This window comes from Hypanus sabinus, chromosome 7 (assembly GCF_030144855.1).
Source record: "Hypanus sabinus isolate sHypSab1 chromosome 7, sHypSab1.hap1, whole genome shotgun sequence".
In the NCBI taxonomy this organism is placed as follows: Eukaryota; Metazoa; Chordata; class Chondrichthyes; order Myliobatiformes; family Dasyatidae; genus Hypanus; species Hypanus sabinus.
Window position 1 is genome coordinate 145,688,478 of NC_082712.1, and position 16,798 is coordinate 145,705,275.

Below are 16,798 nucleotides of genomic sequence, written 5' to 3' on the forward strand. Positions count from 1 at the left end.
CACCTATCTTTGTATCTTCAGCAAACTTAGCCACAAGGCCATCAGTTCCATCATCTAAATCATTGACCTATGACATGAAAAGGAGTGGTCCCAACACTGACCTCTGCAGTATGCCACTAGTTACCAGAAGCCAATAAAAGGCCTTCTTTGGCCTCCTGCCAATCAGCCAATGCTCTATCCATGCTTGTATATATCCTGTAATACCATTGACTCTTATCTTGTTTAGCAGCCTCATGTGTGTCACCTTGTCAAAGACCTTCTGGAAATCCAAGTGAGTGATATCCATTGACTCTACTTTGTCTATCCTGCCTTTATTTCCTCAAAGAATTCCAACAGATTTGTCCCGGCAAAATTTCCCGTTAAAGGAAGCCATATTGACTTTGGCCTATCTTGTCATGTGTCTTCAAGTATCCTGAAAGCCCATTCTTAATAATGGACTCCAGCATCTCTCAACCACTGAAGTCAGGCTAATTGGCCTGTAATTTCCTGTCTTCTCTAGTGACTGATGCCCTGCAAATCAAAACCAGGAATATATACTTTCATTTGAATAGTTCTGAGAAAACAGTTACATGATATTGAATAATTAGGCCATGGTCTTAAGCACTTCCTATCTATTAAATATGAAAACTGCATTGTCCTGTATCCAATCTCTAGAAGTTCAGTGATTGTATCATAATAAATAACAGTCACTCACAAATCTGCTCTTTTGTCTCTGACAACTGAGGAGAGTTATAATCTATCCTTTAAAATGTGTTTATTTTGGATCCTTTCAATGTGACACTTGCTGAAAGTTGTGTGAAGACACATCCAAAAATGCACATATACTGCCTATTTATACACTATCAAATTGCCCAGAAGAACACTAACACGAGAAAATCTGCAGATGCTGGAAATCTAAGCAACAGACACAAAGTGCTGGAGGAACTCAGCAGGCCAGGTTGCATTTATGGAAAAGAATATAGTCAACATTGTGGGCCAAGACCCTTCAACAGGATCCAGAGGAATACTGACAACTTGAAAAAAAATATGGTATCAGAGTCTTAATGACACAAGAAAGAATACCAGTGGAGCAAGGAAGATAAAAGCCAGTGAGCTCATACAGTTTCTGAAAATCTCAGTTCGTTTGAATTAAGTTGTTGGAGAGAAAGCTCAATAACGTCATTCTGGTTTCTAGTATTTAATTTGTAAAATGGACTCCAGTACCTTGTTAACACGGCTTAGTGAAGTTTAGTTGAGTACTGTGTTTGATTTCACTGTCAGGTAAGCTGGATTTTTGATGCAATGGAAAACTGAAAGATCATATTCAGTGGCACAACCTCAGTACTATTTTGAAGGTCGCCAGATGGTAGATCAGCAAAAGTAACAAAAGATAAAACTAATTGATTTACTAATATAGACCTATAAATCCAGCCATCCAGCCCTATTCTAAAGCAGCTGAAAATGCCCCTGTGCACACTGGGATAAAGAATGTTGTAATCTCCATCTGGCTCTGTGCCACCCACCCTATTGGAACAGGATATCACACCTCTCATGCAGGCTACATTCCAATTGGAGAATAATTTAGAGTCATGTGCTACCTGCAGGACCAGTTTTTAATCCTGGATTGTCATGGTGCTTGAATCATTCAGCAAAACATGCCATAACCAACTGGAAAGCCTTGCAAAGGGTTCCAGGTTCAATGCAATACTTCTGGTTCCAATCCTGAGACATAGCATCATTGATCTTTGCATGAAAATGTGCCAACGTATTTGTAATTTGTGTTATAGTTTGTCTCTGTATAAAATGATATGAAGAACCTAGAGGAACTTATTTATATTTTGTATGTATAATTTGAATCCTTTTGAGCACTTTGTAGTCCAGCTGCCTTTTCTAGCAATGCATTGAATCTTGTTTACTGCTGACCTTTGGCATTGCTTTTGTATCTTAGGTATATAGAAAATGAAGCCATTCATGACTTATGTGAAACAAAAAAAACAATTAATTATCCTGGAATTTGGACAAATTTTTTGCTGCCTTTATTTTTTAACTTGTAGAGTAATGAATAATCAGCTACGGTTCCCACTCAACAATGTTACAGGTGTTACTAATGTTACACAGGACAAATTTTTTGACTGTCAAAGTTGAATTGGATTTCACCAGAATGAGAAAATGCTTGGACTCACTGCCTGTAGTTCCCATGTATCCACACTGAGCTGATTTACATTTGGGAGGCTAATCTCAATGGCTTTCCTTTCTATTCTGGGCAATAATATCTTTGGAGTGACTAGGCCTCCGGTCATGTGGTATACAGGTCCTGTGCCTGGTATACCATGACGGTTTTCGGCAGAATGTAAAGTTGGAGCTGTCTACTAAAGCTATTAAAGGCATTTGAATGGTTTTTAAACAAGTCCAAACTTCACCATCGTTAAAAGTAGGGTAAAAACCCCAACCAGTAATCACATCCACCACTTAATCTTGCCCTCATGGCACCAGAATATGTGAATCCCAGATGGCGTCCAGAGCCCCCTGTTGTCCCACCTATGGACAGGCCCTTAGGAGAACATCATACTCCACTCGAGTGATTGCACTACTAACATAAATGATTAAAAATATTTTTAAATGGTTTAATGAAAAAGACATTGAAATGTTTAGAAACAATTAAAACTGAACCAACATACAGCAGATTTGTTAAAAGGTAATTACTTATTTTCCCCTTTGCCTCTAATTCACTGGCAAGAATCCTCACCCCCTTGAGGGGAAAGGAACGTCCCGTGTAGATCTGACTTCTGGCTCAAACCAGAATGTCAGGAACTAGAGTGGATTACTTTTAGAAGTCATGGCAAGGACCACCACTGGGGTGCTGGATTGGCTTAGGAGTTCTCTCCAATATGTGCCAGAGAGCTCACTTCACTGTGGCTTGCTATGAGCTGTAGAATTTGACGACTATAGGAACACCACCATTGCCCGTAGCTACAGAGCAACAATGGGAGGGAGGATAGAACAATGGAGGAAGAAGGAGTTGGAGAAAAGAAGAATCAATAGAAGATACGACATTGAGAGAGGTCCTCTGTCTACACTGACCAGAACTGAGTAAACCTAAGCAAATTCCCTTCAGTTCCCATTAAGAATCTTACTGGCATCACTGGGACTTGGGCAGGGTGAGAATTTGGTTTAGCACTCAGCATTCAGGATCAGGCTGATAGGTTCATAATGCATTTATGCTGTACATGTGCCAGACAATGGTTATCTACACAAGTAGGAGTCTCACCATTTCTATAGCATTACCATTGCTGAATTGTCTACTATCTATATCCTGGGGTTACACCTAACTGGAAACTTTCCTGTTCTCATCACAAATTGACTGTGGCAAGGAGCTCAGCTCATTGTTCCCAAAGTCTTTCCACAAGTTTCATGTCATGAATATAATACAATATTATCTGTTTGTTCATGAACTCAACTCCAATACACTTAAAGACAAAGACAAAGCAAGCTCTTTGTTTGGGATTCTATTCTCCACACAGAATGCAACCGTCCTCCACCATCAAACATTATGGTGGCAGTGAGTATCATCTGCAAATTCATCAATAGCATCTCACCAATATTTCTTCAATAGCCCTAGTCAGGCCAGCAACCTCTACCACTGAGAAGAGCAACCTTCAAGTAATACACTAACCTGGCATGAACATTTACTACCATTCCTTCATTGCTTCTGGCTCAAAACACCAAAACTCTTTTTCTTATACATTGATGAGTAAGTCACCACCATCTTCTCTAGACTGATTAAAGTGGAGAATTAGATGTTGGTCTTGCATCCAATGTCTACATGCCAACAGTACATAAGCATCCTTCATACAAACAGAAGAAATAGGAAGAGGAGTAGGCCATCTGGCCTATCAAGCCTGTTCTGTCATTTAACAAGATCAAGGCTGATCTGGCTGTGAACTCAGCTCCAAACATGACCCTTAATTCTCTGCTATGCAAAAATCAATCTAACTGTTTCTTAAGTATATTTATGAGGTAGCATCTATTGCTTCCCTGGGCAGAGAACTCCATAGATTCACTGCTCTCTGGGAAAAACAGTTTTCCTCATCTCTGTCCTTAATCTATTCACCTGAACCTTGAGGCCATGTCCCCTAGTTCTAGTGTCACTTATCAGTGGAAACAACTTTCCTGCGTCTATCTTTTCAACCCCTTCCATAATTTTATACGTTTTTATCTGATCCCTTCTCATTCTTCTGAATTCCAGTGAATACAGTCCCAGCAGAATCATTCTCTCCTCACAGAGTAATGCCCTCATCTCCAAACCTCCTCTGCACTGCCTCCGAGGTGCAGCTTTCCTCAGGTAAGGAGACCAGAACTGCACACAGTATTCCAGATATGGTCTCAACAGAACCCTGTACGGTTGCAGCATAACCTTCCTGCTTTTAAATTCAACCCCTCTTAGCAATGAAGACCAATGTTCCATTTGCCTTCTTGCAAACCTGTTTCACCTGTAAAACCAAACTTTTGAGATTCAGGCACAAGCACTCCTAAGTCCCTCCACACAACAGCACGCTGCAATCTTTCACCAGTTAAATAATAATCTGATTTTCTATTTTTCCTTCTAAAGTGGATGACTTCAGATTTACCATTGTTGTACCCCATTTGCCAGATCCTTGCCCAATCATTGAACCTTTCTATATCTCTCTTCAGACTGTCCACATCCTCTACACAGTTTGCTTTTTAATGTCAACAGGAAACTTTAATATGCTGCACATGCCCCCCCTTCAAATCGTTAATGTATATTGTGAATAGTTGTGGGCCCAGCACCGACCCCCTACAGCATGCTGCTCACCACTGACTACCAACCAGAGAAACACTGGGAGCCTGTGGTATGTTGAATTGTCGGGTGAATGATTGATTTTTGTTGTAATACAGATCATGGTCTTTCTTGGGGGCTTTGCTGTTGCTAGCTTGGTGGGTGGAGGGTGCTGATGCTTTTTTTTGCCGAAGTGGATGGGGGAGGGGGGTTGTTGCTTTGCTGGTGCTTGTGTGTGGCAGGGGAAGTGAGGGGCTTTAGGGGTCTAATGTTTTTAACTGTCACTCAGTTATTGGGGCACTATTCTGTTTTCATGGAAGTCGGAGAAGAACAAGATATTTTGGATGTATGTTGCATCCATTTCTCTGATATTGGAAAGAACTATTGAACCCACTTATACAACCCCTCTGCCTTCTGTTGGTTAACCTGTCCTCTGTTCATGCTAAATCCTTAACTCTAACTTCATGCATTCTTTACTTATGGATAAATACTTTATCAAATATCTTCTGGAAATCCAAGTGTACAACATCCATATGTTCCCCTCTATCCACTGCACTCATTATATCCTCAAAGAACTCCAGTAAATTTGACAAACAGGATCTGCCTTTCATGAATCTATGTAGTGTCTATCTGATAGAACCAGTTCTACCAGAAGTCTCGCTGTTTCTTCCTTAATAATAGATTTAAGCATTTCCCCAACTACAGACATTAAGTTAACTCTCCTATAATTACCTCCGTTTACCTGTTTCCTTTTTAACACAGTGGTGTGACATTTGCTCTCTTCCAATCCAGCCCAGAGTTTGGAGAATTTTGGTAAATTATTCCAAACATGTCTGCCATAACCTCCGCTGTTTCTTTCAGTATCTTGGGATGCATCCCATAAGGGCCAGGGGACTTGTCTCACTTTTGCACATCACAGCCACTTCAGTGACAATAAATGTATCTGGTTTTCACCTCCTAGCACATCAAAAACATTTCTCTTTGGAATGTTAGATGTGTCCTTCACTGTGAAGACAGTCACAAAATAGTTGTTCAAAACCTCAACCACTTTCAAATCACCCAACGTTAATTCCCCCTTCTCATCTTCCAAGGGACTAACATTCACTTTAGCCACTCTTTTCAGCTTTATATAATCATACAAGGGGTGATTGATATGTTTGTGGCCTAAGGTAGAAGGAAATGAATTATACAGCTCTCGTTACATGCACGTGCAGTTCAGCTCTTTGAGTGATTATATAGAAAGTTTGAAGTTAATAACTCACCGGTTATTAACACATCAGGGGTGATTGATAAGTTTGTAGCTTAGGGTAGAAGGAGATGAGTTATTAACTTCAAACTTTCTGCATAGTTACTCAAAGAGTTGACCTGCATGTGCATGTAACGAGAGCTGGATAACTCATCTCCTCCTACTTTAGGCCACAAATGTATCAATCATCCATCTGTGGACACTTTCTGGAGATCCAAGATCCGTATGCTCCACAATCGCTGGACTAAGTGTGTAAATGTAGGAGGGGACTATGTTGAAAAATAAATGTGCTAGGTTTTCTAAATTTGACTCCTTCCACCTTAGGCCACGAACATACCAATCACCCCTTGTAAAAGCTTTTATTATCTATTTACTATTCATTATCAGGAATGTTCTATGAACCACCCTCTTCAACTACACATCCTATTCCTTTCTTACTTGACATTGAGGAAAAGTAATCAATTTTATTCCAGAACACTGTGTTGTTTTGCAACCCATGTAAACTACAACATATTCAACATTTTCATTTTTCTGCACAATGCATGGTCCATAAAGTTAGAGTGATTTGTCATCAAACCTTAAGAACCTAACAAAAATACTGAGAAATAGATGTCTTGCTGAAGCTCTTTTACTGATATACTCCACCCTGGAGCATTAGTTTACTTAAACAGCAAAGAGCAAACATTCAGCACTCAGTGCAGGTTCTCCGCCTACTTTACAAACTGAGTTTGCACAATGGTCACCTGCCTTGTTGGTGCAGCCATTCATTGATTCTCTAATGGTTGTTGGGTATATTGATATGCCCACAAGAAAATTAATCTCAGAGTATATGGTAACATTTAGGTATTTTGAATATAAATTTACTTTGAACTTTGAACATTATTATTTTTAGCTCTTCAGTTGTACAGAACATCATATTCATAATAACTCTTCTAAAGAGTGGAAGATAAACTACTAATGACTTTCAATACCTTTCGAAAATCTGCAACTTTGATTCTATGAAATAATCTCATAGTCATAATGATGGTGCCCTTACCACTTACTTACTCAATGGGAGACAAGGTTCAACAGAGAGACATTACTCATCTATTTGGGGTTTTCAATGCTTTGACATTTTCTTCTCATATGCTGGCAACTGCTACTGCCCACTCGCCCTGCCTCTCATTATCTGCTCCATTCCTCCCATCTCTTGAGTGTAGAGATAGTCATGGAGTCTCCTCCTGCATTCACCTACTTAGTTGTTTCTGAAGCTCGTGATTGGATGTGGGAGACTGAAAAGTACTGATTTGATCAATCTACAGCATTATCAAATTTATCAACTTAGTAATATGATGCTTCCACTGTTTAACATGAAAGCTTTAACCACAACAAGATAGTATCTTGTTCTTACCTGGTAGTATTATTCTTCTGCACTCTGTACTCACACAAGGTTGGTTTCTTGCCACATATGTTTATGAAAGGTCATGTCATTATAAATCTGTTGCAGCATGTGGTCTGCAGGCCTTAGAAATTCCCAGGTTTGAGCTGCTGAAATTCAAGAAAATTGCAGATGCAGGAAATTTGAACTAAAAACAAAAAGAATGCTGGAGAATATTCAGTAGATTAGGAAGCTTCAGGTGGCAAAAAAATTGGATCTGAAATATTAGCATTATTTCTCTTTGCCCAGACTGCAATTTTGTCACGTCCCAGTTGTCTTTATGTTGGATATGTCTGTCGAGCTTTCAACTAAAAGTATGCTGGTTTGTGACCAGATACCATCAGTTAATGGTGTAACCAGCAACATTTAATCTCCAATTAAGTTATTACTGCACAGCATAAAATGTTGATTTCTTATAACTGCCAATACAAAAAAAGTAACAATAACCTAAGTCAGATTATTGCAATGAAAGTTATGACTATAAAGACCTTTGGCTCATTGTAGATTACTATGATGAAAATACTTGTCCCCTTCACAGGCATCAGTGAAAGGAAAGAGATTTCTAAGACTAGATCCTATTACAAAGTTATTTTTATGGAAAGTAAAATCATGAAGTGTAAGAAAATGGTTTGGAAATTGAGAAACAGCTTTATTCTATTTGAAGGATTTGTGCGTTGTAAGTAGATTTACCTATTTCTTGTTAACCATTTTTATCTTTCTGCAAGCTCTAATTCCTGCATTGGTTATGTAACACAATTCAAATTCAGTAGCATGTATGATCTGGTATTTAAGACGCACCCTTGTGGGCATGAGCCAAAAGCCCAGAACTTCCTCAAATTGTGTTTGTCATAGATGCAAACAACATATTTCACTGTATGTTTCAATGTTTCAAAGTACATGTGACAAATAGAGCTAATCTTATATCTTTGTAATCTTTATAAAAGCCCTGTGATTTCACGGTTCATTGACGTCAGAAGGAAGGACCTTCTGTGCAACTGTTTTAAATATTTGTATAAGGCACGCCTATCAGCTGTAGCATCATATTTTTTCCCAGCCCACTGGAATTATTTGTGTTCCTATTTATATCTGTAGCTGGAAGTTTCATTGTAGTTCTATGCTGGATCAGAGAAAAAGTTTATAATCTTTGTAAATTGAAATCTCCCACTCAACAATTTTCCATCTATATGGAGTGAAAAGGAGCCTTTCCCCTGGTAGATAAAAATACCTTTGCATGCAAATAATACTTGAAGTTTAAAACTCTCAATCATGAAAGGCTGTCAACTGAATTTTTAAAAATTATGATTTTTTTTGGAGTACTAAAAATTGAACAAAAGCATGTAAGTTGAATTGACAGTAAGATCAAAGAGCTGATTGTGGACTTCAGAAAGGGTAAGACTCTGGAACACACACCAGTCCTCAGGGAAGGATCAGGTGGAGAGAATGACCAGTTTCAGGTTCCTGAGGATCTAACCTGATCCCAACATATCGATACAGCTATAAAGAAGGCAAGACTGCAGCTGTGTTTCATTAGGAGCTTCGGAGATTTGGTTTGTCACCTAAAACACTTATAAATTTCTACAGATGCACTGTGGAGAGCAGTCTAACTGCCTGCACCATTGTCTGGTATGGGGGTGGGGGGAGGGCTACCGCACAGAATCGAAGTAAGCTGCAGAATTAGTCAGCTCCGTCATGCCAACTAGCCTCCATAGTATCCAAGACATCTTTAAGGAGTGGTGCTTCAACCACCATCATCCAGGACATGCCCTCTTCTCATTGTTACCATCAGGAAGGCGGTACAGAAACCTGAAGGCACACACTCAAAGATTCAGGAACAGCTTCTTCCCCTCTGCCACCTGATCTCTGAATGGTCATTGAACTGATGAACACTACCTCACTACTTATTTTATTTCTGTTTTGCATTATTTAATTTAACTTTAAATAAATATACATATTTACTGTAATTCATATTTTTTTCTGTATTATCAGTTGTTGCATTATGCTGCTGCCACAAAATTAACAAATTTCATGACATATGCCTGTGATATTGAACTTGATTCTGAGATCATTGATGACCAGTTGAATAACAATGAAGTATTTTAGGGCTAAAGGATTTATTTACTTTCAAGTCAGCAGAATTCTTCCTCCACACTCCCCTCCCCAACCTCTTAGCCCCAAAACTCATTATTTAACAAAAGTGTTTTTCTCAGTTTAGTAGCAATGTAGTTTATGCTTTCATTTTCCCAAAAGAAAATTTCTACAGAGCTGGATATATATTATTAGTATAAGATGAACAGAAGTGCAACAAGAAGCATTTTTATTTATGTAAATGAAACTTCCGCTACATTTAGGGCAAAGTTATGGCAGCAGAGTGGTAATACCTCCAAACAAATTTATAGACTTAGTTAGATTTTACTTGTCTTTCCACTTGAGCCATGGGGTAAAGAGCTAGTCTTCCCAAGAATTTAATGTACTTCCATTCGTAATATAACTACTGATTTGATGTTTGAACTGAAATGTATCACCACACATTTTATGTGGTGCTTTCATTTCCTGTAACTCAGCAAAATCTTTTGGCAGTTTCCTCAATAATTACTTCAAGTGTTAGGATGATTAATTTTAATCACATGGATATTGTCATAGACAATAATTGTTGGCCTCTGTCAAACAACTTACTTCCAATGTGACATGTTAAGGTTTCTATAAATGTTTGCACATAATATAATTCTGCAGCAGTACTCCATAATTTTCTTTATCATACAGAGCTACAGACTAAAGCAGACTTATGCATGCATGAATTGTTCAGCTAACTGCAGCAGTCCATTTGAATTTAAAAAATGCTATTATTTGTTATTACTATAGATTTTATAAATTAATTGATTGAAATAATATTAGAATCAGAATCAGGTTTAATACCACTGGCATGAAGTTTGTTATCTTTGCCACAGCAGAACAATGCAATACATAATAATGGGGAAAAATGTGAATTACAGTAAATATATATATGCATATTAAATAGTTAAATTGAATAAGTAATGCAAAAATAGAAATTTTAAAAAGTAATAAGGTAGTGTTCATGGGTTCATTGCCCATTCAGAATTCAGATGGCAGAGGGGAAGAAGCTGTTCCTGAATCATTGAGTTATATCAATGATTTAGCATGTGTCAAATTATATCAAGCTTAATTTTATTAAACACTCAAGCGTATTAATAGCAACAAACCCCTTCTTTCCCTCTGTTTTTATCTTGAAAGTCCCTCCCAAAGTTATCCAGAAAGTTGACTTGTATTGCAGTTTCCATTTGTATTCATGTGATATTCTAAATGATTTCACACCATTGAATCATGTTGTGCTTTTGTCACTGCATAATAATACAGCGGATTCCGGTTAACTGGGCCATTGGTTAATCAGGGCAGCCGCTTATTTGGAACAGCTCTTAAAGAGCAAAACCAAATCAAAAAAATAGGTAGGATTCCCTTGATTATTTGGGACACAAAGCCACTTAATTGGGACAGGAGACTGTTACCAAATAGTTTCTAACTAGCATCAGATGTGTACATGTCACATGGCTGTTGGGTACTACCCCATGCTTAGAGCGAACAATTTTTAAATAGCATCACTTGCATGTGTTTGTGTTCAAAAAAGCAGTGATTTCTATCACTGATAGTTGATCATTAATAAGCAGTAAGACAATTCAGAACTGTTCTGCTCACTGCAGTTTCAATCGTTCATGCTTGGAGATGCTAGAAATGGCTGCGATGGAAATTAGAATGATTTCACTACTTCAACAAGTCAGGAAGTACAAAGAATTTGAAGATAACAACAATCTTCTTGAATGTTTCAATGAAAGTGAATACTTTGTTTACAGTCATAGCAAAAACATCCTTGTCTCTCAATGCAATGCATATTTCCACGTTGGATATATCTCCAACCTTGTGACAATCAACACAGGATGCAAGCTTAGCCCACCTCGATACTCTCTCTACATTCATGACTATGTGGCTAAGTATGCAGATGACATCATTGTTTTTGGTAAAATCTCAGATGGCAACAAGGAGGCAAAAGAAAGTGAGATGGATCGCTGGTTGAGTCAGAATCAGAATCAGCTTTATTATCACTGACATATGTCGTGAAATTTGATGTTTTGCAGCAGCATTACAGTGCAATACATAAAATTTATTACAAATTATAATAAGAAATATGAAATATATACATATATAAGAATTCAAATTAATTAAGTAGTGTACAAACAGAGCAAAAATAATGAGATAGTATTCATGGGTTCATTGCCCATTCAGAAATCTGATTGCAGATAGGAAGAAACTGTTCCTAAAACATTGAGTGCGCATTTTCTGGCTCCAGTACCTCATTGCTTATGGTGACAATAAGAAGAGGGCATGTCCTGTGTGGTGGGATCCTTCATAATGGATGGCACTTTTTTGCGGCATCACCTTTAGAAGATGCTGGGTAGGCCAGTGCCCATGACGGAGCTGGCTGAATTTACAACTCTTTGCAACTTTTTCTGATACTGTGCAGTGGCAACCGATTCGAATAGTCTCCACAGTACACCTGCAGAAATTTGCCAGAATCCTTGGTGACATACCAAATCTCTTCAAACACTTAATGGAATATAGTTGCTGCCTTGCCTTCTTTGTAATTGCATCAAAATGTAGTGCTCAGAATAGATCTTCAGATCAATACGTAGGAAATTGCTCACCCTTTCCACTGTTGACCCTTGATGATGACTGCTGCACTTTCCCTTGAATTTGCCTTCTTGAAATCCACTATCAATTCCTTGGGCTTACTGACATTGAATACAAGGTCTCAGTCCTGTGTGCCTCCCCATCACCATCTGAGATTCTGCTGACAACAGTTGCGTCTTATTGGAAATTTTGTAGGTGGTGTTTCCTCTGTGCTTAGCCACACAGTTAAGCTGCAACAACAGCAAGACCAGGAATTGATTGTGGGCTTCAGGAAGGGGAAATCAGGAGAACACACATCAGTCCTCATTGAGGGTCAGCATCGTAAAGGGTGAGCAGCTTTAATTTTCTCAAATTAAGGAAAATTTAATGGTGCAATCACAAGAAAGTTATGCCAGCTTCACTACTTTGATAGGAGTTTGAGGAGATTTGTTATGTCATCAAAGACTCTTGCAAATTGTTATAGATGTATAGTGGTGAACATTCTGGCTAGGAGCATTACAGCCTCGTATGGAGCTTCCAATGCATGGGATTGCAGGAGACTGTAGAGGCTTGTAAAGTCAGTCAGTTCCAACATGGTCACAACTCTACTCACCATCAAGAGGTGGTGCTTCAAAAAGGCAACATTCTTCATTAAGGATACTCATCATTTGGGATAATATCTTCTAGTTTCTGCTGTCAGGTAGGAGGTACTAGAGCCCAAAGACCAACACTCACTGATTCAGGAACAGCTTCTTGCTCTCTGCCATCAGATTAGAATCAGAATCAGGTTTAATTTCGCTGGTCGATGCCATAAAATTTGTTGTTTTGTGGTGGCAGTACAGTGCAACATATAACTTAAAACACTTACACATTGTACTGTGCAAGAGTTTTATGCATATATAAAAATTCTATAAAACAGATGTTCTTAAAAATAATGAAATGAGAAATTTCTAAATATCAAGAAAATTACTATAAAGAGCAGTAAACAGTTAAAAAAATAAATCAAATCAATATTTGGAGTGACCACCCTTTGCATTTAAAGCTACATTAGTCTCTTAGGTACACTATTGTGAAGTGCAATCCGAAAATCACTGGTAGGTTGTTCTAAGCATCTTGGAGAACTTATCACAGTTCCTCTGCAGACTTTGGCTGTCTCACTTGCTTCTGGCTCTCCAGGTAATTCCAGACAACCTTGATGATGTTGCGATTAGGGCTCTAAGGAGGCCATCCCTTCGAAATCATACAAAAAATCTCGGTTGCCTAAGACTTTTATACCATAAGACATAGGAGCAGAATTAGGCCATTTGGCCCATTGAGTCTGCTCCACCATTCAATCATGGCTGATTCTTTTCTCCCCTCTTCAGCCCCACTCCCCAGCCTTCTCCCCATAACCTTTTGATGATGTGACCAATCAAGAACCTATCAATCTTCACCTTAAGTACACCCAATGACCTGGCCTCCAAAGCTGCCTGTGGTAATAAATTCCACAAATACACCACCCTCTAGCTAAAGAAATTTCTCCTCTTCTCTGTTTTAAATGGATGCCCCTCTATCCTGAGACTGTGCCCTCTTGTCCTAGAGCCCCCCCTCCAACATAGTAAAATGGAAAGAGAAGATGCCAGAACAGTGAGATCATAGATTGCAGGACGGAGTGAACTTGGAATGGGGTCGGGAGTCGATGGCGCCCGGGGAAAATCCATGGAAGATGAACGGATGGGAAAACTGTGAGCTCCAATGTGCACGTTAGACTGTTTCATTAAAATGGGCCCTTTTCTTTTTGCTTTCTTTACCAACCGTCTAGTCAAATATGGTGTACTGTTTGTTATTTTGTGATACTGATTTGTAACAGGGGAAAACATCACGCAACATCCACATGAACAAGATTTCACAAGTTTGGCGGGCCAGAGAGTGTCTTCCTCTAGACTAACATTGCCAGCCGAACCTGAGGGTTACAATTGTGGGGGTATCATTCCGGGATTGATTTCGTTGGATGCTGTGTGTTTGCCCTGAGCATTGAGCCAGTGGGTTGTGTGTTTAAGTCTGTGCTTGTATGGATGCTACTGGGGTGGAGTGGTGATGTCCATCCATGGGGGGTTACCGATAACTAATGCGTGCGTGTTGAGTGGGGTAGATATTTGTGCTCCGGATGAATTGTTAATTCGCTTGTTAAAAACTGTTAAAGTTGTCGGCAAGATTACGATTGCAGGACAGAGGTTTGATAAAACGGCAGGCACAGCCCTCGTTTTACTTCAAACTAGCGCTGACGTAAAGTTGAGTTTCCTGTAGCTGGGGGTGGAGACTTCAAAGACAGGTTCTATCGTTTCTGAGGTGTGAGAGGAAGGAGTGGGCAGATTTGGAATGTTTAATTATTCCCCGTCCCTCCAGGGCAGAGTGAGAATTCTGAGTTAGTATCTGCCCTTACCTCTCTGGCGAATAAGTAGAAAAATGCCCAGGTCCAAAGTCCCAGCTATGGCAGGCTCTGCCTATTCTCAGGAACGAAGCCCACCCCTAAAGGGGAAGAGGAATATGAGACTTGGGCGGAGCAGACCTCTCAGTTGTCAGATGAGTGACAGTGCTCTGATGATGTAATGCACCAGAGATTGGGTGAAAGTTTGAATGGGTGGGCTGCTGACATTGTGAGAGCTGTGAAGTTTTGGTACCCCCTAACAAATGCTACCGATTACATGGGAGCACTAGAAAATGCACTTGGCATGACAGGAAGCCCAATGGAGCTCATGAAGGGGTTTCAGAACATGTGTCACGAGAAGGGGGAGAAGCTTTCTGCCTACATCTTTCGGCTAGAGAGGCAGCTAAATTGCTTGCGGCGCAGAGGGGCCAGTCAGGCAGCTGAGGTGGATCAGTTAAGAAAGGACCAGATAGCAAAGGGCTCCCTTTGGGATCGTTTGGGGTCTCTGACTGTCTCATGCCCTCCTCCCTCGTTTGCTGAGCTGATCAGAGAAGTACGAGAGGAGGAGAATGTGTCGGAGGCACGAGAGGCCTCCATCAACAGGGTATAGTCCTCGGTAGTGGTCCCCTACAGTGAGGGGACCGCAGATAGCCTGTCCCGGAGAATGGTAGAGGAGATTCTGGCAGAGCTGAGAACTGAGATGTCCTATTTGTTATCAGCGGGTGTGGCCCCACCTGTATGGTGGAGCTGATAGGGAGGTGGATCCTTTAAGGGGATGGGCTATGAAGAGGCCTGCTAGCAGCCGGTCTCCTGCAAGAAGGGGAACAGCCAGTACTGTCCGTTACAACTGTGGTGAAGAGGGACACTTCAAGCAGGAGTGTGAATGACAAGAAACCCTTTGGAAAGTGAACCCCGGGTACCTAAGCAGAGAGAGACACTGGGAAAACTTAGAAGGGACCCAGTGAGGGGAAGTCCTGGTGTAACAGGGGAACACATTCCCAGCAATATATCAAGGAACACCCTATAGCAAATAGCCTTATTCCTGAAGGCTTAGTGGGGCCAAGCTCCAGTGCATCGCTACAGGTAGGGGGTATTTATGCTGGAGCCATACTTGACACAGGATTGCAGGTCACTTTGCTGTATCATTCATTTTACAACCAGTACTTGAGGGATTTACCATTGACGCCACTCAGTGCCCCAGAGATCTGGGGTCTCAGTGCAGGTGATTATCTGCATGAAGGTTATTTGTCAGTGAAGCTGGAGTTGTTGGAGGCCGATGTGGGAGTGGCTGAGGTCCAAATTAGCGCTAGCTTGTTCCGACCCTGAAGAGAAGGGCAGCGTTTCAATTTTTGTGACGACCAACACTCCTACTGTGAGGAGGCTCATGGGAGCCTGCAAGGACAAAGCTGGAGAGAGCTTCCTGAGAACATTGTCCGTTCACCCAGTGTTTCAAGCTGCTTTTGAGGAAGTGTGTGACAGCATTGGGCCGGATAATGAGTCCAAGCCAGGCGAGGCCCTCTTAGTGGATGCTCTGGAAGACCACGAGGAGGAATCTGGATTACTTGCTGGGGTACTGGTGAGGCCCAAAGCAGAAGCTCTCAGTTGTACAGGTGAATAGGATGGTAGTGATTGTCAGGAACACTATGAAGAGGAAAATCACCTTCAAGCGGGTGATGCCCCTGGCGCATCTTTTCCCAGTGATGGTAATGTCTAGTGTCCCCGTGAGACAAGCTGAAGAGAAACTACTGGATAAAGGGGGAAAGTTGACCGCTGAGTGATTCAACTTCAGGGACTCCCGGTATCTGGGGGTTAGAAGAGGAGCTTGATAAAGAAGATGTTGAAGCTGGAAGGTGTCTTTTCCTCTTTTTTTGTAATTTATTTTTTTTATTGAAGTTCAAACAAACATTTCCATAAGATGTATTTCAGACATTGTACATATATCATATAATCATATATATCACAAATCTCCACAAAGTATTTATCTGAGGTATACACCTATAGAAAAGAGTGGAAAGGAAAAACAAGCAAAAGGAAAGAACTATGTACAAGTAGGGAGTGATCTTTTTTTACAACAGATTCATTGATTTGTGAGAATAAAATCAGGCCTATGAGGCATTATGTAGTTAAACCATTTTTCCCAGTATGAATCAAAATTGTTCCAGCTTATGGTTAACAGATGCTGTTATCTTTTCCATTTTGTAAATGTCCATTGTAATTTCCATCCACGTATTTAAAGTTGGGCTCTCCTGTGATAACCATTTCCTAGTAAGAGTC

The 16,798-nt window shown here is 40.1% G+C and overlaps 1 protein-coding gene across 3 annotated transcripts in view; it reads right to left on the reverse strand.

Moving 5' to 3' along the window:
* Positions 1–16,798, reverse strand: part of LOC132397300 (axoneme-associated protein mst101(2)-like) — a 40,603-nt gene that overhangs the window by 12,469 nt on the left and 11,336 nt on the right. The window contains exon 2 of one of the 3 annotated variants that reach the window (XM_059975894.1): positions 7,414–7,550. The exons of 1 other annotated variant lie outside the window; for it this stretch is intronic. The gene's annotated coding sequence lies outside the window, so the exon portion shown is untranslated. Of the gene's footprint in view, positions 1–7,413; positions 7,551–16,139; positions 16,327–16,798 lie in introns of those variants that run through there. One more of the 3 variants, XR_009513331.1, reaches the window with a different exon arrangement.